General features: G+C 41.5%; 1 pseudogene; it reads right to left on the bottom strand.

Moving 5' to 3' along the window:
* Nucleotides 1–6,859, bottom strand: part of LOC118356244 — a 48,748-nt pseudogene extending 41,889 nt beyond the window's left edge.
* Nucleotides 6,860–15,694: the final 8,835 nt, after the last annotated feature.

Below are 15,694 nucleotides of genomic sequence, written 5' to 3'. Positions count from 1 at the left end.
AAGCCAAGATGGAATGGAGATGACTAAAATGAGTAGGCCATCTTCAACCCCAAGGAGCTCTCCTTTTAGGAAGACATCACTGCTGTCCTCTGGGATTCTAAGGAGAGAAAAAGACCTATTTGATACAAAGCAATTTTAAGTAAAAAGGATGAGAAATGGGGATGATATATATCTTTGCACCCAAAGCTATCTTCTTATCATGGAGTAGGACCTTGGTTTTACAGTGATGGTTAGGAAGACAGTACTCCATCTAGGCTCCTGTCTACCTGTCTCCTCAGATGGCAGAGTTTTCCCTTGTCAAGGTCCTTATGACTTTCATATTTTCTCTTTTGGAATGAAATAACAGTCATAATTTGAACTGACACTATTTGAGGAGTTACTATACATCAGGCTCTAAGAGCTTTACATGCATTATTTTGTTCATCCTTACGACAACTCTCCAAGATTATTCTCATTTTTGTAGGTGAGGAAATAGAGGCACCAAGGGGTTCAATATATCTCCCAAAGCCAAAAAGCAGATATGTGGTGAAGACAGGGTTAAAACCATATGACCTTGAAGAAGACCAAAGTTGGAGTCTTCCTGAGAGTTTTGGGAAATCCATAAAGTTGCATGGCAGGAAGAGAGAGGCCAATGTAGCCCAAGACCTTTCCCTGTAGATCAGGGACAGAATATAGCTTCAGTGGGTGTGGGTGAGGAGAAGCTCAAGTCCAAGCCTATCTAGGAATATTCATTGACTCTGTATTCATTGACATAGATATAACAGGCATGTTTAATATTTAACATGTGTGTTGCATAGTATTTTTTTGACAGTTAAAGGCAATTTATCCTGTACCATATTTAAGATCATCCAAGGAGGCTAAGGGAAGTATGCATATATGGCAAGGGGTAGGGGTGGGAGGTAGGTTCTCCTTTGGAATATAGCTAGCTATATCACTTAGGGTTTAAATTCCTATGGTATTTGCAACTGACAGAAAATCCAAGTAACACGGGTTTAAACAAGATAAGAATGTATTTTTCTTTTATCTGCACAAAAATGTTTGGATGCACAGGGCTGACAGAGTAGACTCATTAAGTTATCATGGACTCAGGCACCTTCTCTCTTGATGCTCCCCTATCCTCAGTCTGTGATTTCCGTCTTATGGCCCAAGATGGCTACTTGGACTCCAGCCATCATATCTATAATCCATTCTGCAGGAAGGAGAAAATGGGACTGGTATGCAGCAAATCTGCTTATATGCCATTGGCCAGAACTTAAAATTTGTGGCTATGTTACACCACTATCATGATAAAGTAATCCAAATGAAAGTGTTAATACTAAAGGATATTAACATACAATAAATTACTCTCTCCAAGTACAATTTTGTATTTTCAAGAGACTACCTTCACTCCAGAATTTTACTCTTATGTAGACATCATACAAAGAGGTAGATGAATTTGGGGGGAGTTTTCTGTAAATTATAAAGCAGATAAGAAAGGGACTCTGGCTTGACATTTTGGACCATATTTCTGCTCACTTACTCCTAAAAAAGCCAGGGGGGGGTACTAAATAAAGGAAAGATGTTGGTTATCAGATAAATTGCAGGATAAGTTGCTTTATTCCAAACTTGGGGTTTATAATTAAAAAAAAAAAACCCACACATGTAGATGTTAGGTAGCAAAATCTACTTCTTAATTAATGGAAGGTAGTCATATTTAGTAACATAGCTAAGAGCCTTTGAAGCACAAAATATTAAAGCCTAAGTAAATTAAGCTAGTTAGTCAAGAGGCAAGATTTTATCAGTTAAGTTTATTTGTTTGTTTTAATTGCAAGTAACCGACAGTGACTTGTGTCGACACAGGCAAGGAAAATTAAAAATAATTTGTTGGCAGGTTATGGAGAGCTTATTGACACTAAGAAAAAGTGAAAATTGGCCAGTACCATATTTACAGAAAACTCCCCAACAATTCATGGTCTCAGAAAAGACATTCACCACGAAATACGTTGGTGAACCAGCTTCAACCGTTTTTCATACTTGGTTCACTGGCCTCTAGATTCAAATTCCCAGGAAGTCTGATTGGCTAAGCTTGTGTCTAGTCCCACCTCTTGGCCAGGAGAGGCTGCGACACTTTGATTGATAGAGCTACCAAGACTGGATGCCAGGGGGTTGGGGTGGTTCTCACAGAAAAATGAGGACACTCTTAGCGAGAGAAGAGGGGAGGAAGGCTGGCAGGCAGAAATAACAGATGGCCTGCTACCTACGTACGCACAAAGAGTAGCTCAACTTGAATCTCAAAGGATGAGAAAAAGCACAGAAACTTAGGTTAAAAAGTAATAAGATCATGAGCAAGCCCGACTACGTCGTGGAAAGATGTTGCTTATCAGATAAATTGGGGTTTGAGATTCCTTATTTAATTAAACAGAACCCTATAGCCGGAGAATCAGAAAACTCCCTTTGGTCCTTCAGTGATGGAAAAAGGCAGGGGGAGAGTAGAAAAGACAGGGGCGAGGAAGAGAATGATAAGGTACTAAGGTCTATGCCATGGCGCACGCTAACTTTGCGCGCAATCCTGCAGCAAGGTGCAGTGCACTTGACTAACACACGGTCGTGAACAAACGAGGCCGCCTGAACACACCACTGCAGGGATTTGGTGACGCACTGATGTGGCAACAGCATCACTAGGAGCCAGGTTTCAACGGAACGGTTTGGCTGAGCTGATAAAAACATGGGTTTTGGGGCGCCTGGGTGGCTCAGTCGTTAAGCGTCTGCCTTCAGCTCAGGTCATGATCCCGGGGTCCTGGGATGGAGCCCCGCATGGGGCTTCCTGCTCAGAGGGAAGCCTGCTTCTCCCTCTCCTACTCCCCCTGCTTGTGTTCCCTCTCTCGCTGTGTCTCTCTCTGTCAAATAAATAAATAAAATCTTTAAAAAAACCCAAAAAACAAAAAACATGGGTTTTGAAGGCAAAGAGGTTTGAAGTCAAATCTCACTTGTTTCAACTTGGGAAAGTTATTTAATCGCTCAGGTTCCCCCTCTGTAAGTTGGGGGGTTCCTACCCAATACCGCAGGGCACTTCTCAATTGCCAGGGAGCCCTGGCCGCCGCCCCCCCACCCCGATCCCATCTTCTTCCCTCTCTTTCTCAGCTCCAGCTGCGCCGACCCTGGTGCTCTCCAAACCGACAAGGTACAATCCGATGGTAGAAGCCGTGACCCAGGTAAGGAAAGTCGCGGAAGCGGGTTCATCCTGGGTCATCTGAAAAGACCAACCTGCTTCCCGGTGCCTCTCTTTCCCGGAGCCTGTGGTGGACGAGCCTTTGGGAAGTGTTCTGTGGATCCGCTTCTGGTAGTTTCCTATAGCAGCTGTACAAATTGCCACCACAAACTTAGTGAAGACTCCCTAGGCTAAAATCAAGGTGTCGCCAAGGCTAGTCACTTACTCCTGGGAGTTCCAGGGGAGAATGTGTTTCTCTGACTAGAAACAGTTTCTCGAGGATGCGGGGCTCACTGGCTCATGGCCCCTTCCCCCATCTTTAAATCCAACAGGGTCTGGACAAGTCCTTCTCACATTTCTGTCTCTCTGGTTCTTCTCATCTCCTCCCTCTTCCCATTTCATCTTTTATTTTTATTTTTTAAAGATTTTATTTGTCAGAGAGAGAGAGAGCACAAGCAGGGAGAGCGGCAGGCAAAGGAAGAGGCAGCCTCCCCGCTGAGCAGGGACCCGAATGTGGGACTGGATCCCAGGACGCTGGGATCATGACCTGAGCCGAAGGCAGACTCCCAACCAACTGAGCCACCCATGTGTCCCTCCTCTTGCCATTTTAAAGACCCTTCATGATGACATTGGGCCCACCTGGAAAAAGCAGGGTAATCTGATTTTAAAAATCTGATTTTAAAGTCAATTGATTAGCAACCTTAATCCTATCTGCAATTTTAATTGTCCCTGCCATGTAAACTATCATATTCTCAGCTTCCTGGGATGGGGGCACAGACAACGCTGGGGGACCATTATTCTGCCTAGCACAAAAATAATACCGAATTTCCATTTTTCTTATTCAGTAAACTCTCTAATATTCTTCCAATAAATTATCTTTATTTTCCCTGCTTATGTTAATCCAAATCCACGGTGGTTCCCTCTGCCTATATTCTTCTTCCAACATATGGGGGGGCTCACCCTCTTGCTCTGCTCGCATTTGTTACAATGTACCTTCTCAGATCTTCCTACCCTCTCCCTGCTTCACTCCAGGATTCCTGAACCTGGAATCTCTCCTAATCAATTAGTTCCATAGCTGTTACCACCTCCTATGTCACTATGTGATTTACTTATTCCTCCTGTTGATTTTGTGTCTCCATTCCTCTGGAACAGTGTCTTGGACAAAACAGGCCCACAACAAACAGATGTTTGATGAATGAATGACAAAAAGTCATCATTAAGATTAAATAAAATTAGCTGAGATGATTCATGTGCAACACTTAGAACACTGTGTGGCACTTAGTAAGTGCTCATGGGATGGTTACTCTTATTTTTAATCCCCCAAAGTCTCTGGCTTCTAGAATTCTTCCTGGTAAATGCTTCAGCCCCAACTCAAAGATGCCCCAAATGTTGCTAACAAGCCCCAGGAAGCTTGTAGTGTTTCTGTGACTGAAAATAAAACTTTCATTCTTTGAAAGCCACAAAAATCGTTTAAATAAGTCAGTTACCATACTGGCTTTGTCTTTGTGGGACTGTTGGAATGGAGGGACAAATTGTGAATTTACACACCCCCAGCTCAGTTTGCTTTCCCTTTAGGGTCACGGCTCTCTGCTCCTGAATGTGAGAGACGCTGCCCGTCTCCTCCAGATTCCAGGCAACTGCTCCAGCTGTCACAAAGATGGGGCTGTGGCGTTGAGGAATGCGGTCAGAAAGCCACTAAGTGGAAAACAGGCAAGAAAGAGGGCACAACCCTCAGTGCCATGCGAGTAACGGGCTTTTTCAAATCAGCTTCTGAAGTACCACTTCCCTGAATGTGCCAAAAATGTGAAGCTTTGACCCTGCAAACCAGAGAAGTTCAGGTTTACACTCTAGGTAAAGAAGATTTCCTTAAGGCAGCCCAGCAGCTGCAGGACTCAGAAGAGAAAGAGGAAGACAATACATTTTCTTGCTCGGTCTGCGGTGGCAGGTGCACACCAAGGGTCATGGCCTCCAGAAGGAACTGGGGCTTGGCTGGAGAACTGTCAGTTAATCATCCAGGAGAATGCCCCTGACAGCAGGGAGAAAACTCCCATTCACTTCCTCAGGATTGTGCTGTAGCCATGAAACACTATGTTTCTACAAAAAGAATTCATGCGCCGTTTGGCGCCGGGAGTCATTTGTTTGCTGCTGCATGTTGTAGAACATGCAGCTGGATGGGTCTCCGCTAAGTCCTCTCCACCTCTCCACACAGTCCGTGCCTTCCAGCTCCGTTTTGTCATTTACGTGCCCCATTCGGAATGCACCCCCTTCTTCTCTTCCTATGTAAATTCTGCTCATCCTTGATGGTCCCACCAAGTCCCAGTTCCTCTCCCGGCCATTTCTGTTGAACTTTGTACCCATTTTATCCCGTTTTGTGAATCAGATGATCATGTATCACATTGATGATGATGATGATGATGATGATGATGATGATAATGATAATAATAATAAACCTGGTTTAGAAAGTCCCCCACTTTGCCTTTTACTATCTATATAACTTAGAGCGAGTACCTGTACATCCCTTAGCCTCTGGTTCCCCACCTATAAAATGTGAGGATGGGGGAGTAACCCATGAAAGCTTCCTTTAGCTTGCCTTTGCATGTAGTAATTGCTCAATAAATAGCAGTTGAATCTGAAAGTCCCATCTGTCCTCAAGATGGTTCAGATGCTAAACTAGAGTCTCTGACATTGAGCATCCTGTTGCTGTGCCTTTGCAGGATTCCTCAAGTTTCCAGGCACAAGTCCTCCTCCTCCCTCTCCTCCTCCTCCCTTCTTTATTCGCTGTTCAGATCTTTCCCTACCATGTCAAGGCCATTTTACAGCTACATCTCCCCAACCACCATCATCCGGGTCCAAAGGCATGTCTTGGTTGAGGTGCTCATCCTGCATAGGTGTCACAAATCAAATTTCCAAGGCAGTAACATTGTGCTCCTGTCCGCTCAGACAGCTCAGCAGCAGAGGTCCCCAGTCCTGGGCTGTGTGGCTACCTTAAAAAAGTGTGTTCATTGCAGGGCGAGCTCTTTCCTAGCCTGCAGTTTCATGCCACTCACCAGGCTCAGCTCTTTCTTTTCGGGAAGCAGAACTATCCCCCACAGGAGTTCATCTCCTGGACAACCTCACCTATTTCTAGTCCAAGAGTCCGATGGGTTTTTTTGTGTCCTCCCTGCTTATTACTGTGTTTTCTTTCTGTGGTTCCATTTTTGATAAATGGAGCATGCACCTTGTTTGCCTTTTTTTTTTTTTAAGATTTATTTATTTATTTGAGGGGTGGGGGAGAGGCAGGGCAGAAGGAGAGCGAGAATCCCAAGCAGACTCCCTGCTGAGCACAGAGCCCGACATGGGGCTGGATCTCACGACTTATGAGATCATGACCTGTATCGAAATCACGAGTCAGAAGCTTAACTGACTGAGCCACCCAGGCCCTCTTCATCTCGTTTTTGAGGATGGCTATCTTTTTATTATTATTTTCCCCAACTTCTTTTTTGAAAATTTTAAATCTACTGAAAAGCGGTAGGTAATAGAACTAACATCTGAGATTTCACCTAGTTCCACCAATTGTTAAGATGTTGCCAGATTTACTTTCTCCCTCTTTTTTTTTCTTTTCTTAACCATTTAAGAGCTAATTGCAGGCACCATTACCTGGAACTTCAGCCAGAAATCCTTTATCTTATACATGGCTAGGGAGCTCTGCATGAACTCATGGCACTATGTTCAGTGGACCCTTGATAAGCTTTTCCTATTGCACTAGGATTACGTTAGGCAGGTTGCATTTTTTTAAAATACATTGATGAAAGTCATTTTGAAAATGTCACACCATTGTCCTCTTGAATCCAGGGAAAGCAATGAGAAATCAAAAGTTGATTCCTTTTTTGTTCTCATTCTTTTTTCTTGCGCAGGGAAGGTCTTTTCTTCATCCTGGATCAGTTTAAGTTGTCTCTTTATGCAAGCATAAAGAGACTATTGTGCTCCAAATATGTCCTCCATTTGTTTCGGTGTGGGTAAAAACATTTTATTCTGGCCAGCCTTTCTGTTTACAACTTTCTACCTCTTTATCACTTCACGATATATTTTTGAAAATTCTTTGGCTCTGCCTCCCATGTTACCAATCAAGCAAGACCTGTCATGACCCTGTCCATTATCCCTCCACACCCCGGTGCTGTGCCCACTTTCCTCCTTACTTTGGTCCATTTTTGATCCCTTGCAAACACATTTTCCTTGCCCCGTCTCTCATTTTGTTATATTTAGTTGGCAAACTCAAACCCTCAGTAAACTCAATTACCAACACACTTTGCCCCTCAACCCAAACAGCTGAACGTTGTTAGAAAAAACACACCTGTGGTGACAATTCTTATCAAAAATCCCCTACGGCAGACCTCTAATGGGCACACAGTCAGCATTCCTACAACACATGCCTGGTGTGTTTGCTACACCATTCTCCGAAACAACGCCTCCCCTCACCTCCTGCTCTGTCTCTCCATCAACTTGTGACATCACCACTTACTTGACTCAGAAAACTGAATCAAGCAGCAGGTGAGTTACCTACTAAACAACCAGAATCCATTCCTGTGCTTCCTGCCTTGTCCTTTCCTGCCTCAATAGCTAGATCGAGCAAGTTCCTGCTCCCATGCTGGTACTGTGTGTTTCTGTGTTCTTTCCCAGAGATCTCCCCTGTGGTCATGATCATGGCTAACTCCTCTTTCCTCCCCCATTAGACCCCCTCCTTACCGCTCTCCACAAACTACTAGTGCCAGTATCTGCAATCATTTTAATATTGGGGAATCCAGCTGCCATGTCTTTGCCCTCATCTTACTTGGTGTCTCAGCCACATGTGACACAGCAACTCCTTCTTCTTTCTTGAAAGATTTTTTTTTTCCTCTTGGAGACCGTGTGCGTGCTGGCTTTCCTACCACCTCTCTGACTATTACTCCAGAATTTAGAATCCTGGAGAAGAGGGTCTCAGGATTCAGGCTTGAGTTCTGCTCTCTCTTCTCAACACACCCTCTTCTAAGTATCTCCCTCAGTCCTCAATGCTTTAAACACCATCTTTGCTTTGATCACATGCACACACATGCACACACAGGTATGAACATACATGCACACACTCACATGTACACACATACATATCTACTTCTGACCTCTTTCCTGATCTCTGCAGTTGAATATCCAACTGACTATTGGACATCCTGACCTGGACATCTCAAATGTAATATATTTGAGATAGAACCCTTGCTTTTGACCCTGCCCAAGCTTGTTATCCAATTAGACTTCAGTATATTATGAAATGGAATCACCAACACAGTTTCTCAGGTTCAAAGCCTAGAAGTACCCCTTGTCTCCTCTCTTTCTCTATTTCCCTACATCTCGCCCACCATCAAGTCCTCTTGAATCTACCCGGAAAGCAACACAAATCTATTTATCTCCATTTTCACTGCTATTACACTGCACCCGTGATTCTCCACCCCGGAAAGACACTAGAGTTCCCTGGCCAGCCTTTAAGATGGGGGTTTAGGTCTTACTCCAGCACAAGTAGATTGCAGCCTCTGCAGTAGGGAGCAGACCACAGTCATGTCTTACAGCTCAGCAGTAGACCCTTACCTGGTCTCCTGGCTTCTGTTCCCCATCCTTTGTCACTCTTTTCAATCTAGCAGCAGAGTGGGCTTTACAAGCTATGAATTATTTCACATCATTCCCCTGTTTAGAACCTGTTCAGGTCTTCCCGTGATTCGTAGAATAAAATTTAAATTCCTCATAAGACAGGTCTTCCCGTGATTCGTAGAATAAAATTTAAATTCCTTTTAAGAACCCGGTGGCCTACCCCCTGCTGAGCTTACTAACATCATCTTAAACAATTCTCTACCTTACTCAGCCTGTGCCAAGTCCACTGACTATTCTATTCCTTGTCTACCTCATGCTTATTCCCATCCTTGTGCTTAGAACCAGATTTTCTTTGATTCATATCACTAGCTAACATTTTATTTTTCACTTTATTATTTGTCTTATTATTCTCTCTGTATTCTTAAGACTGGGACTAGGTAAGGAAACTGGGTTTATTTATATTTGCTCCTAAACTGTGTGACCTTGATGAAGTCACTTAACCATGGTGATATTTTCCCCCAGACTTATGTACAAGCCTGTAACTTTTTGTGGTACACAGATAATTTCTCCTCACTTTTCCTTTTATAACTCTCTGGTCTGAGAGAATCTAAAATAATATTGTATCCTGCAATTAACATTTGTTTAAATTTTTTCTGTAAGTAACATTATTTAATATATAAAATGTGAATCTTCAGAATGATAGATATCTTACAAATTAATTGCTATTATTATTCCTAATAATGGTCATGGTAACACTTAGCAGTTGGCAGAGAAGAATAAGTTAGAAAGATCCATGTGAAAAATGCTTATCTAATATAACCTGGCTTCAATTGTGTATGTGTACTTTTCTTATGCTATGAAAGCTGAAAGTTCTAACTTGAAGGTGCAGTGCAGATAGCAGGGTAAATGCTCCCAGGTTTACATTTTTCATTAGATGCCAACTTAACTTCGGCTCCAAGAACTCATGAGAGAAGTGGCCTTCAGTTGCCCTGTGTCATTTCAGGTTATGTAAGGTCTTACCGCAGGTTCCATTTTTAGCTACATTAATAAAAGGGATTGTTCATCATTATATCAGCTTAGCAGGCACAAATCACACACTGGGTCAAACCTTTAGGGAAAATAAGGTGATTCATTCTACTAATCCTTGGCCTCCCAAGTCCTAATAAATCTTGTCTCTTACATTGAGATGCAAACTTGAGCACCCAGAGATGTACCACATCTCGCTTTGCTGACTTTGCTGTTGTAATATCATATTTAGACTTTGTTTGGGCCACATGAAAAAGCTGCAATGACCATATGCCTAGAAAAACAAGAAAAAACGCTCTTGATGTATTATTGAGCAAAACAGATCATTGCAAAGCAATGTGGTTCAAAATGCAAAAAAAAAATATTGTTAGACTATTTTAATGATACAGGATAATATTCACAATGTAATTTATTTTTTTAATTAAAAATATTTTTAATTTGAGGATAGTTGACATACAATGTTACATCAGTTTCCGGTGTACAACATAGTGATTCAGGTTCTCCATACCTTATGCTGTGCTCAGCACAAGTGTAGTCCCCATCTCTCACCACACAACACTATTATAGTATCATTGACTATATTCCCTATGCTGGGACTCTTATTGCTGGACTTATTCATTCCACAGCTGGAAGCCTTCACCCATTTTACCCACCCTACCCCTCCCCTCTGTTAACCATCAGTTTGTTCTCTGTGTTTATAGGTCTGATTCTGCTTTTTGTTTGTTTATTCCTATTTTATTTCTGTTTTTTAAGTTCCACATCTGAGTGAAATCATATGCTATTTTGTCTTTCTCAGTCTGACTTATTTCACTTAGCATAATATCCTCTAGGTCCAACCATGTTGTTGCACATGACACCAAGGGGGGAAAAAAAAAAAAAAAAACCAAAACTAATCCTTTTTTATGGCTGTGTAATATTCCATTATATATGTGTGTATATATATATCACATTATATATATGTATTTGTACTATGTTATATATATAATACACACACATATATATGTATATAGATCACATCTTCTTTGTCCATTCACCTATGGTTGGACACTTAGGTTTCTTCCATATCTTGGCTATTATAAATAATGCTGCAATATGTATAACGGTACACATCTTTTTAAATTAGTGTTTTTGTTTTCTTTGGGTAGATACTCCATAGTGGAATTACTGGATCTTCTGGTATTTCCATTTTTAATTTTTTAAGGAACCTCCATATTGTTTTCCACAGTGGCTGTACCAGTTTATGTTTCCGCCAGCAGAGCACAAGCATTCCTTTTTCTCTACATCCTTGCAAACACTTGTTATTTCTTATCTTTTTGATTTTAGCCATTCTAACAGGTGTGAGGTGATACCTCATTGTGGTTTTGATTTGCATTTCCCTGATGATTAGTGATGTTGAACATCCTTTCATGTGTTTGTTGGTTATCTGTATGTCTTCTTTGGAAAAAATGTCTATTTAGGTCCTCTGCCCAGTTTTAAATGGGATTGGGTTGGGGGTTTTTTTTGGGGGGGGATGTTGAGTTGTATAAATTCTCTCTATATTTTGGATATTAACCCCGTACTGGAAATATAATTTGCAAATATCTTCTCCCATTCAGTAGTTGCCTTTTTGTTTCATTGATGGTTTTATTTGCTATGCAAAAGCTCAAAATGCAAGGATTTTGGAAACCAGGCTTACATATGTTCCAACAACCCCAGTGTACTTTTCAGGTACCTCTAGGTTGTGGAGACCAGAGCTCATAGAAGCTGAAGTGATAGCCTCTGCCCATGATAAATCCTCCTTCCCTTGCTCCAGCAGGTGGCACTGAGCATCCTGGGTATGGAGGGACTGCTGTTCCCATCAGCCTTTTGTGTGCATAGTCAGGGATTTCACCCAACAGCCAGATTTGGAATGAATTTACAGACTATTTTAAGGTAGCTGGAACAATGGATGGGAAATCAAAACTCAGTTGTGGTAGATAAAAAAGTGGGAACTTTGAATGCTTAGCTGAAACTTTTCTATATTCATCTCTTTTTAGGCTACAAACTCAACCAGATTTCTTCTAGACAAACCAAGCCTTTTGGCTCCCAGGGTTACCGAGGCCCAAATGTCGTAGGCTCTTTCCTATGGGATGGGGCACAGAGACCGGCAGTTTGGGGGAGGTGAAGAGGAAAAGAAGAAACATTTGGTTGAATTTTCCAAAGCATTCTTGAGTAGCAGGAGGATCTTAATATATTACATTGTATATATAAATGGACACCTTGATTGCATTTTTCTTGTCATGCAGTATAAAAGCAGCTCCGGTCTAGTAGGAGAGATAATTAGAACCAGGAATATTAATAAATTCTAAACTCCGTAGTCAACAGTGGGATACCTTGATGTGGGTTATTCACTTTATGTACTATCCACAGCAATTCTTGTGTCTTTCTCTACTTCTCAGCTACAGCCCTACAAGTTAGTCCTTTGAAGCTGGGCCTAATTAAAAAGGTTGAGATGAGACAAGGTGAGATATGTGTGTGTCTAAGCTTGTAAGTGTTGAAGAAATGGAGAATCCTATGATTTGCTTTTACTGCTGAAGGTAGTGAGTTATAATGGCTATGAAACATCCTTGTTGTATTAGCCTAGGCAAGTTTTTTAACCTCTGTGAACCTTAGTTTCCTCCCTTAAGGAAGGGGGAAGAAATACTGCTCCTCAAATAGGAACAATAATATTGACTCTGAAGTGTTGAGATAAATGAATATATAAAATATATTATAACAGAAACAATATATAAAAAGTGCTTTCCACTTGCCTGGCATAGAGTAGGTACTCAAGAAATAGTAGCTGTTACATTTACCCTAAATTTTGTCATTAGGGAAAAGGTCATTCCAGTTAATATCCAGGTCATTTTACACATATTCATTTTAATCTACTGATAGATTATATTCCTTTGTGTCTTTTCTTTCCCATTCTATTAATATCTGCTTTGATTTATTTTTAATATATGGGTAGGGCAGCACTGCTTTATTGATAAATTGCTTTTCCTATTTTCTTATTTTAAAATTTATCAGTGGGACTGGGTTTCAAGTCATAGAAGAAAGCCTTACCCACAACTAATTCTCAAGAAATGTTTACATTTTAATAGAGCCATTTCCCAATTATTCCCGCAATTTCAAGGGAAAGAAAAGAAATTCTTTAAAGAAGCAGAACCTTGAAGAGACAGATTAAGCCAAATGAATGGAGCAATGATTTGAAGGATCAGCCACTTTTATCGAGGGTGTCTATCTGCTTAAATTGTGCCCATGATTTTTCCCCCCATTTTTGTGTCCTGATTTGATATACATTAGATTCTTTGGGAGCACCTGCTTGCACGGATCAATTATTTATTTATCCAGTAAATATTTCCAATAAGTATTTACTGAATGTGGACTGCTAATAAGAAACTGTAATCAATTTTGGACGCAGGGGGGTATATTAAGTTGTTTAAGATATGTATGTTATATATATATATATTATAGGAGCCAATATATGTAAATATTTATATATGGGAGAAAGTGCTAAATGCCATGAGAGAATCAGTGAAAGTTCTAGGGAGAGATCCTAACTGCTCAGGATAGAGATTTGGAAGGGCTTCCTAGAAGTGGCATCTGATGGAAGTTTTGAATGATGAAGAGAATTTGGGCATCTAGAGATGAGCTCTTGGGCAATGCGGGCAGTGAGAACAGTGTGATCAAGGCATAGAGCCAGGCGCATGCAAGGAGATATCTTGTCCTTGCCCTGCTTTACTTCCTGTCCCTGTTACGTGACCTCTTTTCTTTCAGTATAAAGATGTTTTTAAAAGCAGAAGAGCGGGCGCCTGGGTGGCTCAGTCGTTAAGCGTCTGCCTCGGGCTCAGGTCATGATCCCAGGGTCCTGGGATCGAGCCCCACATCGGGCTCCCTGCTCGGCGGGAAGCCTGCTTCTCCCTCTCCCACTCCTGCTTGTGTTCCTGCTCTCGCTGTCTCTGTTTCTGTCAGATGAATAAATAAAACCTTTAAAAAAATAAAAGTAGAAGAGCAATAAAGAAAATAAAAATTTTAAATGCAAAGTGTATTCATCTTTATCAAGCAAAGAACAGTACGTCTGAAGCTTTCCAAAATGAATGATCTGACAGCCCAGATTGGAACATCTCAGTATTGCACTAAGCCCAAAAATGTTCAGCTAAGATGAATAACAGTTCCTGTGTTGAGAGATGGACAGATTATTTCCTCCTGGGATTCAACCTATCCAACAGGTATCCCAATTCCTTAGCAGATTGGATGTGGCAGCCTTTCTCTGAAGAGGGAGCCAACTGCCCCAAACCTCAAAATTCCAAAATGAAACACATATACCATAGTAGACACTTTGCAAAACAGTACCTTGTCTATTCCAAGGCATTAGAGCCAATCTACCCAACTATGCTTGTGTTGTTTCCTAGTACAGTATTTCATGTGTATTTCATGTTCCTTGAGAACACATCCTTCCTCCTCATTTAACATCTTGGTATGGTGTTGAGGGCCATCAGTATCCATCTATGACCCTTTACTGATGACTTCTTAAAAGAGCAATATGACCACGCTTCATTACTTTTTTTTTTTTTTTTTTTTGCAGTGTTCTGTGTTTGTTTGTTTGTGCTTCATCTCAGGAAGGTAGGTTCCCTGCAGGAATAAGTATCCAACGGATGTTTGTGAGTTGACTCAAAATTAAAATAGGAGTTAGCCTAGTTCCAGGCTGCACGAGGTAAAAACAAAACTCTCTATTTTTTTGTGACCTCCAGAAATACAAAACTGCCACCAGAAAAACTGATCCAATTTAATCACATTCATGGCCTTTAGTTCAAGTTAGCAAATATAGTGCATAAACCAATGAGCCAACTTAACATGACTAGAGCGGGTAAGTAAGTCCTGAGCCCTCTAAAACTACCCATGAGGTCAACTGAAATGGTATTAGCACTTGGCTCAAGGCTTGGTCTAGGAGAATTAAGCCATTGTGATGTCCCACGTGAGCCAGGCTGGCTTTGGGGAGAATTAGTTCCTCTTGTATAGATGGGACCACTGTGTTCTGTGGCATACAACTTTCGCATACCCTAGGCTTTAAAACTCTAAATGAAGGTTGGACTTGGTTAGGGCCTAGAAGGTTGTGTGCCTAAACGACCCATTCAGTGATTCTCCAGGGAGATGTTGGCTGACTCCTCATGCTCTCCAGAGGCCATCTGCTGTTTTCTCAGAGAACTTGCTGACAGCAGCCTGTCCTGGGAGACTTGGCAGTCAGTGTACTCCCCTCTAGTCAAAATTATCTTACATTAGAGGAAAATCCCAGCCACAGATGTAGTAGACTCTTTTCTCTTTTTGAATTTTGGGAACATTTTATCAACCTACTAAGAAGGAAGTTTTGTATGTCCTTTTTCTCCCCCAAAGGAGAAATTCCACTCAAAATAATCCTCCTTAAAGAAGTAGGCATTGGTTGGTACCATATACTCAGTAGAACTGGCAAGCATAGAGGGTCTTAAGACTGCATGTGTACTCAGAGCCTGCCAGTTCTGTGACTCATGACATGGCAGAGGCTGAGTTGGCAGCAAAGCCCTGTCCCAACCAAATGTCTCCTGCCTGCACAATCTAATTCCCTACCCACTTCTGAAGGAGTGGGGTCTCTGGAAGCACGTGCAGTCTCTTCCCCATTTAGTTACCTGTGTTCATTTGTAGGTGTTTATGTTTGCCGATGTATAAGATGCATTTTCAATGACATATGCAAAGTGTGAGTTTAATTGTCACTGTCCTATTTGATAAGAGAACCTTACTCTAGTGCATAATTCCAGTACTGTTTCACACTTAGACAACTCTTCATTAAGCCTTCTCTTTATCTCTGCTTTGATATTGGGTTATAAGCAAACCTAAACATTCACCTGAGTTCTAGAA

This window comes from Zalophus californianus, chromosome 14 (genome assembly GCF_009762305.2).
Source record: "Zalophus californianus isolate mZalCal1 chromosome 14, mZalCal1.pri.v2, whole genome shotgun sequence".
Taxonomy (NCBI): domain Eukaryota; kingdom Metazoa; phylum Chordata; class Mammalia; order Carnivora; family Otariidae; genus Zalophus; species Zalophus californianus.
This window is presented reverse-complemented; position numbering and strand designations above follow the sequence as displayed.